At 49.4% G+C, this 12854-nt stretch overlaps 1 pseudogene; it reads left to right on the top strand.

The window, feature by feature from the left end:
• The first annotated feature begins 5042 nt into the window (after positions 1-5042).
• On the top strand, positions 5043-10039 carry LOC121852743 (annotated as a pseudogene).
• Positions 10040-12854: the final 2815 nt, after the last annotated feature.

The raw sequence follows: 12854 nt of genomic DNA, 5'->3' as shown, positions 1-12854 counted from the left end.
GGCTACTGCCAGTCACGTGTCACCTATTGAAGTCTACCAACGACCCGGAAAATGTCTTCCAGCCCGGAACACCGCATCCAGTATACCACATCGCTAGGGATGTGGCTGCTGATCACGTGCCGCCTACTCCAGCCTTCCAACGAGTCGGAAATATGTTTTCACACGGCACACCACATTCAGTATACCATCTAGATATGGCTGTGGCTACTGCAAGTCACCTGCGAGCCGAGGACACAGATACATAGAAGATGTTACAGGGGCCGTCGTTCTCAACACCGAGAGCCCCGTCATAGCAACGTGGAATTTCCAACCACTAAGAGTATTGTTTGTTGTTGTAACTTGCCGACCCGCCCCTGCTGGACATCTGTGGGGAAAAAAGAGCTCAATAGCTCATCGGATTCCTCCTCCAGCCTCAATAGAAATTGTGATTGTGAGAAACACGCACGTGGAATGATGATGCCTTCTAACAAGCGAGCTTCACTGATGCAGTGTCCAGCCTTGATGAGACCCCCCCCCAAGTTATTGATATTTCCCAGAAAATATTATTCGATTGATTTTTGTTGTTTCATGAATGTAGGGCCCTATTTAAATAGCTTAACATTTCTGGCTCTCACCCTCCCACCCCCACCTTCATCCCCTCCACCTCCACCCTCCCAGCCCTGCTCCCTCCTCTTGGGAAGTTTCTATGACCGCCTGTGCCTTTCTGCACAGATACACACACAAAGGTCCCCCGTATAGCCTTAACAGACTTTTCGAGCAAGTGCCTCGCTTTGCTGCAGACACACACACAATTACCTGCGCAATCTCATAGCCCACACACACACACCTGCATTCTCAATATGCAGTACATTACTACATATGCAAGCACACACACACCCAGCTCTCACAAAATGTCAGCTTGCCCTATGCTGGAGTGTCCTGCCTTCGTAAGGTTCTAACCCCATGCCCCCGACTGAACATCTGTGAGAAAAGGAGCTTCTTTGCTCATGGAATTCGTCCCGCAGTAATACATGCAGATTCTGATTCTGTCTCAATGGAAACACTCCAATTGGCAGTGCTCTCACCGCGTTCAGATGGAACCCCTTCCACCCCTCCCACCCCCTAGGGTCATTAGCTCCTGGGGTGGGAGGGTCACCACACGCGGCACTGAGGCCCATGTAGGCTCCTAGGCCACTTCTGTTTCGTAGGCCTTTAGTGATAACTGTCTATACTTGGTACTGCTGCCCATGTTGGTACCGCCGTTGTCACTTCGCTTGTTTCACGCGTAAGTACTTTGCCTCGCTTTACGAAAAAAACGATTGACATTGACATGACTCTGCCTCTTTGTATATGCACTGTGCCTATCTATGCTTTATAAATATATTTATTCAAGAAGATATCTTGGTTACTTTTTTTGTTACAAACATAAAAATATCGCGTCAACATTTTTTGTTTTGGAGCCTCCTTTTCGTTTTTAATAGGCCCCTCGGCACAGTACGTACTATGGCCTACCTAATAATACGGCCCTGGCGGATAAGTGAGTGGGTGAGTGAGTGAGTGGGCGAGTGGGTGAGTGACTAGGTGAGTGAGTGGCTGGATGAGTGGGTGAATGGGTGGGTGGCTGCTACTGTTGACTATTGGATAACAAGTTTCTGGTGGGTGGATGAGTGAGTTATTGGGTGGGTCAGTGGGTGAATTAATGAGTGAGTGGGTGGCTGGGTGAATGAGTAGGCCCTAGGGACAGCCACTTGCCCCCGGCAGTCTGTTACAGGCTATACGGGGGATCTTTATCTTTCTTGCGTGTGAGCGCTTGTTGAATGTGACGTCAAACGTGGGAGGTCTGGACAAGTGGGAAATGGAGGAGCACGTGACCCGAGTAATGTTTAAAAGGGGAGACGGGGGAGAGGATTCCAGTGACTCGCTGAGCAACGACAACCTCCGATTAGAAGGACGCTCAGCTGCTACGTACGGTGGTGTGAAAGAAAATTCAACGTACCGTACGTATAAAGACTCACACAGAGATCCATAGACTCGCATAGAGACGAGTTCACTCACACATAGACCCACAGACTCACAGAGGGACCCATAGACTCACACAGAAAACCATAGACTCGCAAAAAGACCCATAGACTCACAAAGAGACCCGTAAACACACACAGAGAGCTGTAGACTCACACGTAGACCCACAGACTCACACAGAAACCATAGACTCACACATAGACCTCAGACTCACACAGAAACCCATAGACTCATGAGACATCGACCATAGACTCATCACACAGAGACCCATAGACACACAGACATCCATAAACTCACACGGAGTCGCGTAGATTCACAAAGAGACCTGTAGACTAACACAGAGACACACAGATTTACAGAGATCCATAGACTCACACAAGGACCCATAGATCACACAGAAACCCATAGACTCACACAGACTCATTAACACACCCATAAACACATAGACCCACACATGTATCACTATGAGTCTCCAAGCGTCTCTGTCCATCTCTATGTGTCTCTGTGTTTGGCTGCTGCTATAAATGTTCACGTGATGTTCACGATGATGATAGGCCACTTTGTCAAGCTGCCATTATTTGTGATGGAGAGGTCTCTTCTTATAATAAGTTACTAGCTCAGTCGGGGTTTTACCTGGCAAGTAAACACCTAGTTAAAATGTATTTGTATATATTATTTTACGTGATTTATTTACCTTTCCTATACTTTGCCCTTCTACAGTGAGGGAAAAAAGTATTTGATCCCCTGCTGATTTTGTACGTTTGCCCACTGACAAAGAAATTATCAGTCTATAATTTTAATAGTAGGTTTATTTGAACCGTGAGAGACAGAATAACAACAACAAAATCCAGAAAAATGCATGTCAAAAATGTTATAAATTGATTTGCATTTTAATGAGGGAAATAAGTATTTGACCCCCCTCAATCAGAAAGATTTCTGGCTCCCAGGTGTCTTTTATACAGGTAACGAGCTGAGATTAGGAGCACACTCTTAAAGGGAGTGCTCCTAATCTCAGCTTGTTACCTGTATAAATGACACCTGTTCACAGAAGCAATCAATCAATCAGATTCCAAACTCTCCACCATGGCCAAGACCAAAGAGCTCTCCAAGGATGTCAGGGACAAGATTGTAGACCTACACAAGGCTGGAATGGGCTACAAGACCATCGCCAAGCAGCTTGGTGAGAAGGTGACAACAGTTGGTGCGATTATTCGCAAATGAAGAAACACAAAATAACTGTCAATCTCCCTCGGCCTGGGGCTCCATGCAAGATCTCACCTCGTGGAGTTGCAATGATCATGAGAACGGTGAGAATCAGCCAAACTACACGGGAGGATCTTGTCAATGATCTCAAGGCAGCTGGGACCATAGTCACCAAGAAAACAGTTGGTAACACACTACGCCGTGAAGGACTGAAATCCTGCAGCGCCCGCAAGGTCCCCCTGCTCAAGAAAGCACATATACATGCCGTCTGAAGTTTGCCAATGAACATCTGAATGATTCAGAGGACAACTGGGTGAAAGTGTTGTGGTCAGATGAGACCAAAATGGAGCTCTTTGGCATCAACTCAACTCGCCGTGTTTGGAGGAGGAGGAATACTGCCTATGACCCCAAGAACACCATCCCCACCGTCAAACATGGAGGTGGAAACATTATGCTTTGGGGTGTTTTTTCTGCTAAGGGGACAGGACAACTTCACCGCATCAAAGGGACGATGGACGGGGCCATGTACCGTCAAATCTTGGGTAGAACCTCCTTCCCTCCGCCAGGGCATTGAAAATGGGTCGTGATGGGTATTCCAGCATGACAATGACCCAAAACACACGGCCAAGGCAACAAAGGAGTGGCTCAAGAAGAAGCACATTAAGGTCCTGGAGTGGCCTAGCCAGTCTCCAGACCTTAATCCATAGAAAATCTGTGGAGGGAGCTGAAGGTTCGAGTTGCCAAACGTCAGCCTTGAAACCTTAATGACTTGGAGAAGATCTGCAAAGAGGAGTGGGACAAAATCCCTCCTGAGATGTGTGCAAACTGGTGGCCAACTACAAGAAACGTCTGACCTCTGTGATTGCCAACAAGGGTTTTGCCACCAAGTACTAAGTCATGTTTTGCAGAGGGGTCAAATACTTATTTCCCTCATTAAAATGCAATCAATTTATAACATTTTTGACATGCGTTTTTCTGGATTTTGTTGTTGTTATTCTGTCTCTCACTGTTCAAATAAACCTACCATTAAAATTATAGACTGATCATTTCTTTGTCAGTGGGCAAACGTACACAATCAGCAGGGGATCAAATACTGTTTTTCCTCACTGTATCCTGTTTGTGCATCGTGTCGTTGTTGAAACGTTCTGACTTCGTGGCCTCCTTACCGGAGCATCTGTGACGAGAAAAGAGTTTCACAGCTCATCGGATTCCTCCTGCAGCGTCTACACGACACGCTGGTTCTGGCTTCTGTCTCCCCGCTTGTCTCTGATTCTTCCTCGTCAGGTTCGATCACCGGACCCCTGACGATGCCTGCTGCTGCTCCTTCTTTGGAGTTTGTGTCAATCTCTCTCTGTCTCTCCCCGTGGAGATGTTAACGACCTCGCCTGGTATACAGGAGGTCGTGGGTTCAATCGAGACCTCGATGATGCCTGCTGCTGTGTATTTGGAGTTTGCATCTCTCTCTTTCTCTCCCTGTGGAGATGTTAACGACCTCACCTGGTATATAGTAGGTCGTGGGTTCGATCCAGAACCTGATGCCTTCTGTATATTTTGTGTTTTCTGTGGTCGCGTGTATTTTTCTCCGGGTCCTCCGGTTTTTCTCATTCACATTTAAAATCAACATCACCACGTGTTTAGAAATTTGCTATAAATTTCCACGTGACAATGATAAGCCTACTTCATTGAACTATCATTTGTGATGGGCAGGCCGCTTTTGAAAAAAGAACTACTATATAGCAGCTCATTAATACCTTACTTGGTAAAATAAAATAATAGTTCGTGTTTAAATCCATCCTGTACACCAGGCAAGCTAGTTAACATCTCGACACTGCTGTCCCCAGATGTCCATCTCGGCCCTGCCGCTGCTGCTGCTGCTGGGGGTGGTGGTGGGAGCCCAGCAGGAGAAGACCGTCTGTGCGGGCATCAACGGGATCCCCGGACAGCCCGGAGCCTCGGGGCAGCACGGGACCCCTGGGGCCCCCGGGAGGGACGGCAGAGACGGTGAGGGGTCGGGTCCCAGAGGACCCCCCCCCCACGGTGCGCTCGTGGGGAGCGACGCGATCACTCGCTCGCTCACTCGTTCACTCAATCATTAACTCACTCAATCTTTCACTCACTCACTCATTTGTTCACTCGTTCACTCATTCGCTCACTTGTTCACTCGCTCACCCATTCACTCCCTAGTTCACTCACTCATTCACTCACTCAATCGTGCACTCACTAAATCACTCATTCTATTGCTCACTCGTTCACTCACTCACTTATTAACTCACTCAATCGTTCACTCAATCACTCACTCACTTATTCACTCACTTAATCGTTCACTCACTCACTCACTCATTCACTCAGTCGTTCACTCACTCGTTCACTCACTCAAACGTTCACTCGCCATGTCATGCCCTTGATCGTTCACTCGCTCATTCTCGTAGGAGAGTGTCTCGTGTGGAGTAGAGTCAGATGAGAGGGAAGAGGCAGGAGAGTGCGTGGTGGGGAGTTGAATGAGATGAGAGGGGAGAGGCAGGAGAGTGCGTGGTGGGGAGTTGAGTGAGATGAGAGGGGAGAGGCAGGAGAGTACGTGGAGGGAAGTGGAGTGAGATGAGAGGGGAGAGACAGGAGAGTGCGTGGAGGGGAGTAGAGTGAAATGAGAGTGGAGAGGCTGGAGAGAGCGTGGAGGGGAGTGGAGTGAGATGAGAGGGGAGAGGCAGGAGAGTGAGTGGAGGGAAGTGGAGTGAGATGAGAGGGTAGAGGCAGGAGAGTGCGTGGAGAGGAGTAGAGTGAGATGAGAGGAGAGTGCGTGGAGGGGAGTGGAGTGAGATGAGAGTGGAGAGGCAGGAGAGTGAGTGGAGGAGAGTAGAGTGAGATAAGAGAGGAGAGGCAGGAGAGTGAGTGGAGGGGGAGTGGAGTGAGATGAGTAGGGAGAGGTAGGAGAGTGCGTGGAGGGGAGTAGAGTGAGATGAGAGGGGAAAGGCAGGAGAGTGCGTGGAGGGAGGGTAGTGAGATGAGAGGGGAGAGGCAGGAGAGTGCGTGGAGGGGAGTATAGTGAGATGAGAGGGGAGAGACAGGAGAGTGCGTGGAGGGGAGTAGAGTGAGGTGAGAGGGGAGAGGCAGGAGAGTGCGTGGAGGGGAGTAGAGTGAGATGAGAGGGGAGAGACAGGAGAGTGCGTAGAGGGGAGTAGAGTGAGATGAGAGGGGAGAGGCAGGAGAATGCGTGGAGGGGAGTGGAGTGATATGAAAGGGGAGAGGCAGGAGAGTGAGTGGAGTGAGATAAGAGGGGAGAGGCAGGAGAGTGCGTGGAGGGGAGTGAAGTGAGATGAGAGGGGAGAGACAGGAGAATGCGTGGAGGGGAGTAGAGTGAAATGAGAGTGGAGAGGCTGGAGAGAGCGTGGAGGGGAGTGGAGTGAGACGAGAGGGGAGAGGCAGGAGAGTGCGTGGAGGGGAGTAGAGTGAGATGAGAGGGGAGAGGCAGGAGAGTGAGTGGAGAGGAGTAGAGTGAGATGAGAGTGGAGAAACAGGAGAGTGCGTGGAGGCAAGTGGTGTGAATTGAGAGTGGCTTGAGGAGCGGATGAGCCATGCTTTGTTCTTCTCGCAGGCGTTACCGGAGCACCCGGAGCCAAGGGAGACCTCGGGGCTCGAGGCTTGACTGGGGACCAAGGTGGGACTGTGACACTGACTAGTGTGCTCCGAGCAGCTGATTCTATATATTTATTTTATTACCAAGTGAGGCTCACTGAGCTATGTGACTCTTGTTCAGAAGCGATGTGTCCACACGTAATGATTGCTCGACGAAGTGGACTCATCATCACGTGGACATTTATTCAGCCAAATATACTTTTTAAATGTGGAATGAAAAATAAACGGAGGACCCAGTGACAAATCCACGCAACCACGCATTCAAATTCCAAATAAGCAGCTGGCGTCAGGATTGCGATCGAGCACACGACTCCTGTAAACCAGGCGAGGTAGTTAATATCTCGCCACCGACAGGCTGCATGTGCCACGAAGCGATTCATCACTTCTCTTATTATTTTTAACGTGAAGTTAAAAGACACCAGAAGCGGCCGAGCAACTCAATGTAATCGAGGTAGGAAATAACTGAGCTCACTGCTCTATTTATTTTACTGCGGTTGCTATGAGATGTTAACTCCCTCGTCTGGTACACAGGAGGTCGTGGGTTCGAACCCAACCCTGATGATGCCTGATGTATATTCGGCGTTTGCATGTTCTCCCCGTGGTCGTGTGGATTTTTCATCGGGTTCCTCTGGTTTTTCCTTCCACATTGGAAACATACGTTTAGACTTTACAGTATTTGACTGCTATAAATGTCCACGTGATGATATCAGCCTCCACATTTAGCTGTCATTGTCGACATTAAGTCGCTTCTGAAAAAAATAGCAAAACAGCATCTCAGTGGACCTTACACCTGGGAATTTAACAAATAGTTTAGTCGATGGGTTTCTATGCATCTCAATGTTGCAGAAAACAGAGCTCACGAGGTATACCGTGTATAGGTGTAACATCTGTGGGGGCTGCCGCCGATCGTGTGATCGGCCTCCCCGCACCAGCGTCCTTTCTGTGGGACATGGCTAGTGGCTGGCTCCCCACCGCCTGGAGTTATCCCAACACACTCCCCACGTACACCACGACTAATGCGGAGGTGTCTGCGTGCACGCACGTGCCCGAGGAGCCGAACCTCCGCTCGCCATGGCTCGCGAAAGAAATAGCCGTATGAATATGCATGCGCCCCTCCCCCCTTCCTGTGCGTCGGCATTAATCCGCTGTGCAAACACGCACGCGGGCAAAACAACGGCCGGGTTGATGATAATATACGCGTGCTTCACACGCCCGCACATACCGCACCACACCTATGTTCTCCCCACCCACACAGAAATCACACCACACGGATCCTCTGTGCTAAAGTTTATTCATGGCGCCAATACGCACCCGGAGGAGGAATATTTCGCGAGGAGAGCCTAGCGTGACTCTGCCTATGAACCCAGTTACCCAAACGTTCTACCACGTACCTCGTCGCTGTACTCACGACGTCGCACGGACGCTGTGAGAGTCGGAGGAGAAGAACGAGCGAAACCCTCGCTCATCACTGCCTCGTAGCAGCACTCGTGGGCATCACACGGATGCTGCGAGTGCTCAAGGAGGCAGGACAGCAGGGAAGGGACTGGATCGCCCGGAGGTTGAAGACAACTGAACTCACTGTCCGGGCACCTATCTTTATCTCTAAACTTCAAAGGCCAGGGTGACATCATACCACGCAGCCAATTGGGCGCTTACCCATGCTTCCGTAATCGTCCCTCTCCACCGTCTCTACCGTGGCCTATTTCCTCACTTCAAAGGCCCAGGGTGGCATTGTACTGCACAGCCAATCGCGTGCTCACCTGCGCCGTCTACATGGAGGGCCACGGGGTCTGCTGCTGCTGCTGCTGCGGCCCCTCACCCATTGTCCTCCCGTGCTCATTAATTCTAACTCACTGGTCTGCCCTTCTGGCCTAATATTCCACCCTCCGCCTCTCCCAGTGTCGTGAGTAACTCATTGCGGTTGGCCCAGTGAACCTTTTCGTTCTGCGCCCATACAATCTTGAGCCAATTTAGGGGCACTTAAATGTAACTTGATGACTTGATGCCAAACCTGTGAGGGTCGGCCAATCTCCTGGCACCGGGAAACCGTGGGACTCTCCCTCTAGGGGCCCTTCGGATTTAAACCCGATGTGCCAGGCAACCCCCGTCAGGACACTACGTGGGTGCACTGTGTGTTGGTGGGTGTTTAGTGTGGAGGCCGGAAGGGGAGTGCTCTGTGGTCGTGGCACCACACATCACCCCTTGTTCTGGAAAACAGAACTCATTCAGTACACCATGTAGAGCGGAAACACGCGTTTTATACAGACACATCGGGCAAGGACTTCCTGTTATAAAACAAAGACGTTTGTCACAAACACGACTCAATTGTGCAGGTTTGGCTCACCGTCATCAACATTGATGCAGAATTGCCCCATCTCTTCGTTTGAGAGTTGGGATAAACACATAAAAAACAAAGATCCCCCGTATAGCCTTAACAGACTGTTGTGGCAAGTGCTGTTGGTGAGCACCTATGAAAACTGGCACGCCTTTGTCTCCCAAGTGGCGTTGTTAACACATCTCACCAGGTAATCATTTGAGGCTGATTCGACCTAGGGTAGGAGGCCCAGTACCAGTTCAGATAATCGTCACTTGTGTTGACCATGAGTGGGAATCGAACTCGGGTCTCTGCTGGGTTCATAGCGCTAACTGCTACACTACCGTGGGGTAACACACACACCACAAATGCCATGCATTCAGACCGTGTTGTCCGCCTAGGTCTGCCGGGAAAGCTGGGCCCTCTTGGCCAACCGGGGCTCGCGGGGATTCCGGGAGTCCCAGGTGAGCAGGGCGAAAGAGGCGAGAAAGGCAAGCGGGGAGAGAGCGGCGTGGGGCCCAGGTCGGCCTTCTCTGCGAAGGTCGGCGCTTACAAGCCGGCGGCCGGCTCCCCCGTGACGTTCAACGTCATCATCACCAACCCGCAGGGCCACTACAACCCCGGCACGGGGAAGTTCACCTGCGCCCACCCAGGCGTCTACTATTTCACGCTTAACGTACACCCATGAACAGGCCCTCTGGTGATGATCATGAAAAACGGGAACGTCATCTCTAAGGTGTGCGGTGAAAAATACAACGCAATAAGTGGCAGCGTCGTGCTGAGTCTCAAGGCCGGGGACGAGGTGTGGCTGGAGTTGGAGGCTCCGTACATTAATTTTTCTTCGACGTGCATAGAGACGCCGTTTTCAGCGGCTATATCCTGTACTCCGAGTGAATAGATTTTTTTTCATTGGCGCGTCTGGGAAAACAGATCAGGAACACATTCACACGCACGTGCATGCACCCCCCTTACGTTTAAACAAAGCTTTTGGGCAACATCTCAGAAAAATGCTCAACAAAAATCTGCAAATATTCCCAAAGCTGTGGTAATGACAACTAATTTTGGGATGTGAGATGTTCTCACCAGAGGAAAAATAGGCCCGGCACTTTTTCTCAGCCACCTCTCTCCTTGCCGGCCAGGGTGTCTGGGCGATTATGAATCGGTTAGACAATGCAGAGAGACATAGCCGCTTGCACCAACTGAGAAAGTCCTGAAACCCCACCAATTTTCCCATCCGGCATCGGCAGTGATTGAGGAAATATTCCAATTCCAGCTGATAGCTTTGAGGGTTGCTCATTGCTAACCTGGGAGAGAGAGGAGTTCGGATCCATTTTCTGCAATTCTCTCAATATTTTTAATCGGACACCAACACAGATTTTTAAATGTGCTTTGACGGCAACAGAAAGAAGGACAATAACTCGATTTGGAATACTGAGAATCTTAACAAGATTTGGAATGTAGTAACTGTGCCTTGGTTCGTTATGCACAAGAACGTGAACCAACTGTGGTGGATAATAATTCATTAACAATCAAGTACAACCAACTATTCAAACTCTCAGCGACAGTAATAGCACGCGTCTACACAACCCTGCAGTTCACCGACTTAACACAGAATAGACAAAACTCCACTCCACTCGCTCACTCACAATGAACTCACACGCGCTGATGATGATCACGATGGTGAAACATACAAAAACTAGATTCCCGTACTAAAGAGGAGCTGCCCGAAGTTATCAACAGAAGGTGTGTACCGGATTAATTGCTCTCGTAGTTAAATGCTTTGTTGGACAGACGGTACGAACCATTTGTTTGAGATTGAAAAAAACTTTCGTGACTGCAGCAATTCATATTCTTTGGGTCTTTCAGTAAAGTACGTTAGATAGGTTGAAAAAACATTACAAACATTACAATGTTTTTTATATGAGACTAAAATAACACCGAATAAATATTAAGTACTTGTAAACAAACTGTTGACATTTGCAGAACAAGCATGCCAACAAGGGCATTCAATTGATTTTGATAACGTTGCTTTGGTTGTGTAACACTAATTATCATTTGGCCAAGACTAATTCGAGAAGCCATTGAAATTGAGAGAAATATAAATAACTTTAACCATTCTGACTGCTTCAGGCTTAGCGCTGCTTGGAAGCGTATTGTTAAGTAATACACCTTACAATTGTATGCCTTGTAAAGGCATCACAATACTGATTAACTGTTATTAAGCCATCTGTTCCAGATTAACATAATCCATTGTTACAGGATTACAATAATCACACTCTGCTCTCTGATTGGCTCAAAGTGATGACGTCACGTTTCTCTATTTAAGACCGGAAGTAAGGTAGATATCTCTTCACATTCTGGCAAAGTCGCCCGATGATGATGATGGTTGGCGTAAATTGCTAGCGAAAGGTCATGGTATTTAAAAATGGTAAATTTTGCAATAGATTTTCTCAAGCAACACACAACCGGTTAGTGCTGAAGTAGAAACTAATTGGCCATGCTTTTTGGTTCTTTCGGCAAAGTCACGTAGTTAGAAATAAAATAAAATAAAACACGACGTTTCTATCGTTATTTTTTTATGTTAGTTCATTTATAGCTACGTGTTTTTACCGAAAGAACCAAAGAGTATGGATTCCTGCAGTTGTGGGGGTCGCTGGCCCCCGAGATCCCTCCCTCTGTACCGCTAACGGCCGGGTTAACCTCATTACTCGCCCCCTCGCTGCTAGGCGAACCGCTGCTGGGTTCTTCACCCATGGGGTGAGAGCCGTCGCTCGAGGATTCCCCTCCCCGCGGGTCCGCGTAATAGGCATGGTGAATTACGTACGCTCACACCCACACACAGCTCTGCGCGGCACTCACTCAACACTGACCACTCACGTTAGGATCGCGCACCTGTATTATACACGTAGTGAACGTACGCGCACACACGCATACAGCTCCACAACGCGATACCCACTTTTGCGCCGCTCTGCGCAGCGCTCGCCGCCCGCTGGCCGCTCACGTTATGATCGCGCACCTGGGGTACGCCGATTACGCACGCCGCGAGCTTACGCATACACAGTACCACACGCGTTCACACTTATAACACGAGATCACACGAGGCCACGATCAGCTATTAATGATTTATTGTCTGCTACCTGGGACTGGTTGTTGAGTCAGTATGAATCGACGAGGCTGCCTACTCTACCATCCCGGGACCTATTCCCTATTTATCGTTCACGAAATACTTTTACCTCCTTACTCACGGTTTGAGGCACTCGACTTCCGTGGGTTTTCCTCGCTGCTTGCCTCGACACGTCGCACGGACGTCCGGAGGGCAGAGCTGGGGGCCGTCTTGGACGCTGGCTTCTCGGAGTAAGAGAGCGCTCTACCTCGCTACGCTCCCTTTTATCCTAATTCCCGGACTCAGGCCCCCCCCCCCACCTTAGTTATGCACATTATGCGGCGGCTTCCATCACAAAAGACTCGCCGTGGAATTTGTGCTCCCCGCGTGCCTCCGCTCTCCCGATTATTCATACTAACAGCCTTATCCTTTAACTCCCTAACAATGGTGCCTGCGTGCCCGAGCGTAATTATGCCGTCCCTCCCCTGCCTGTGCGGGGGTGCCTGATTATGCAATTCAGATGTGCTGCGTGTTTTCTAATGATGCTCCTCCATCAATGCTTTATCCCTCTGCCTGCCCGTCGATACTTGCGTGTGTGGGGTGTGT

Source organism: Callorhinchus milii, unplaced genomic scaffold (genome assembly GCF_018977255.1).
Source record: "Callorhinchus milii isolate IMCB2004 unplaced genomic scaffold, IMCB_Cmil_1.0 Scaffold1196, whole genome shotgun sequence".
Classification (NCBI taxonomy): domain Eukaryota; kingdom Metazoa; phylum Chordata; class Chondrichthyes; order Chimaeriformes; family Callorhinchidae; genus Callorhinchus; species Callorhinchus milii.
Note: the sequence above shows the minus strand (reverse complement) of the source record. Positions and strands in the feature narration are given on the sequence as shown.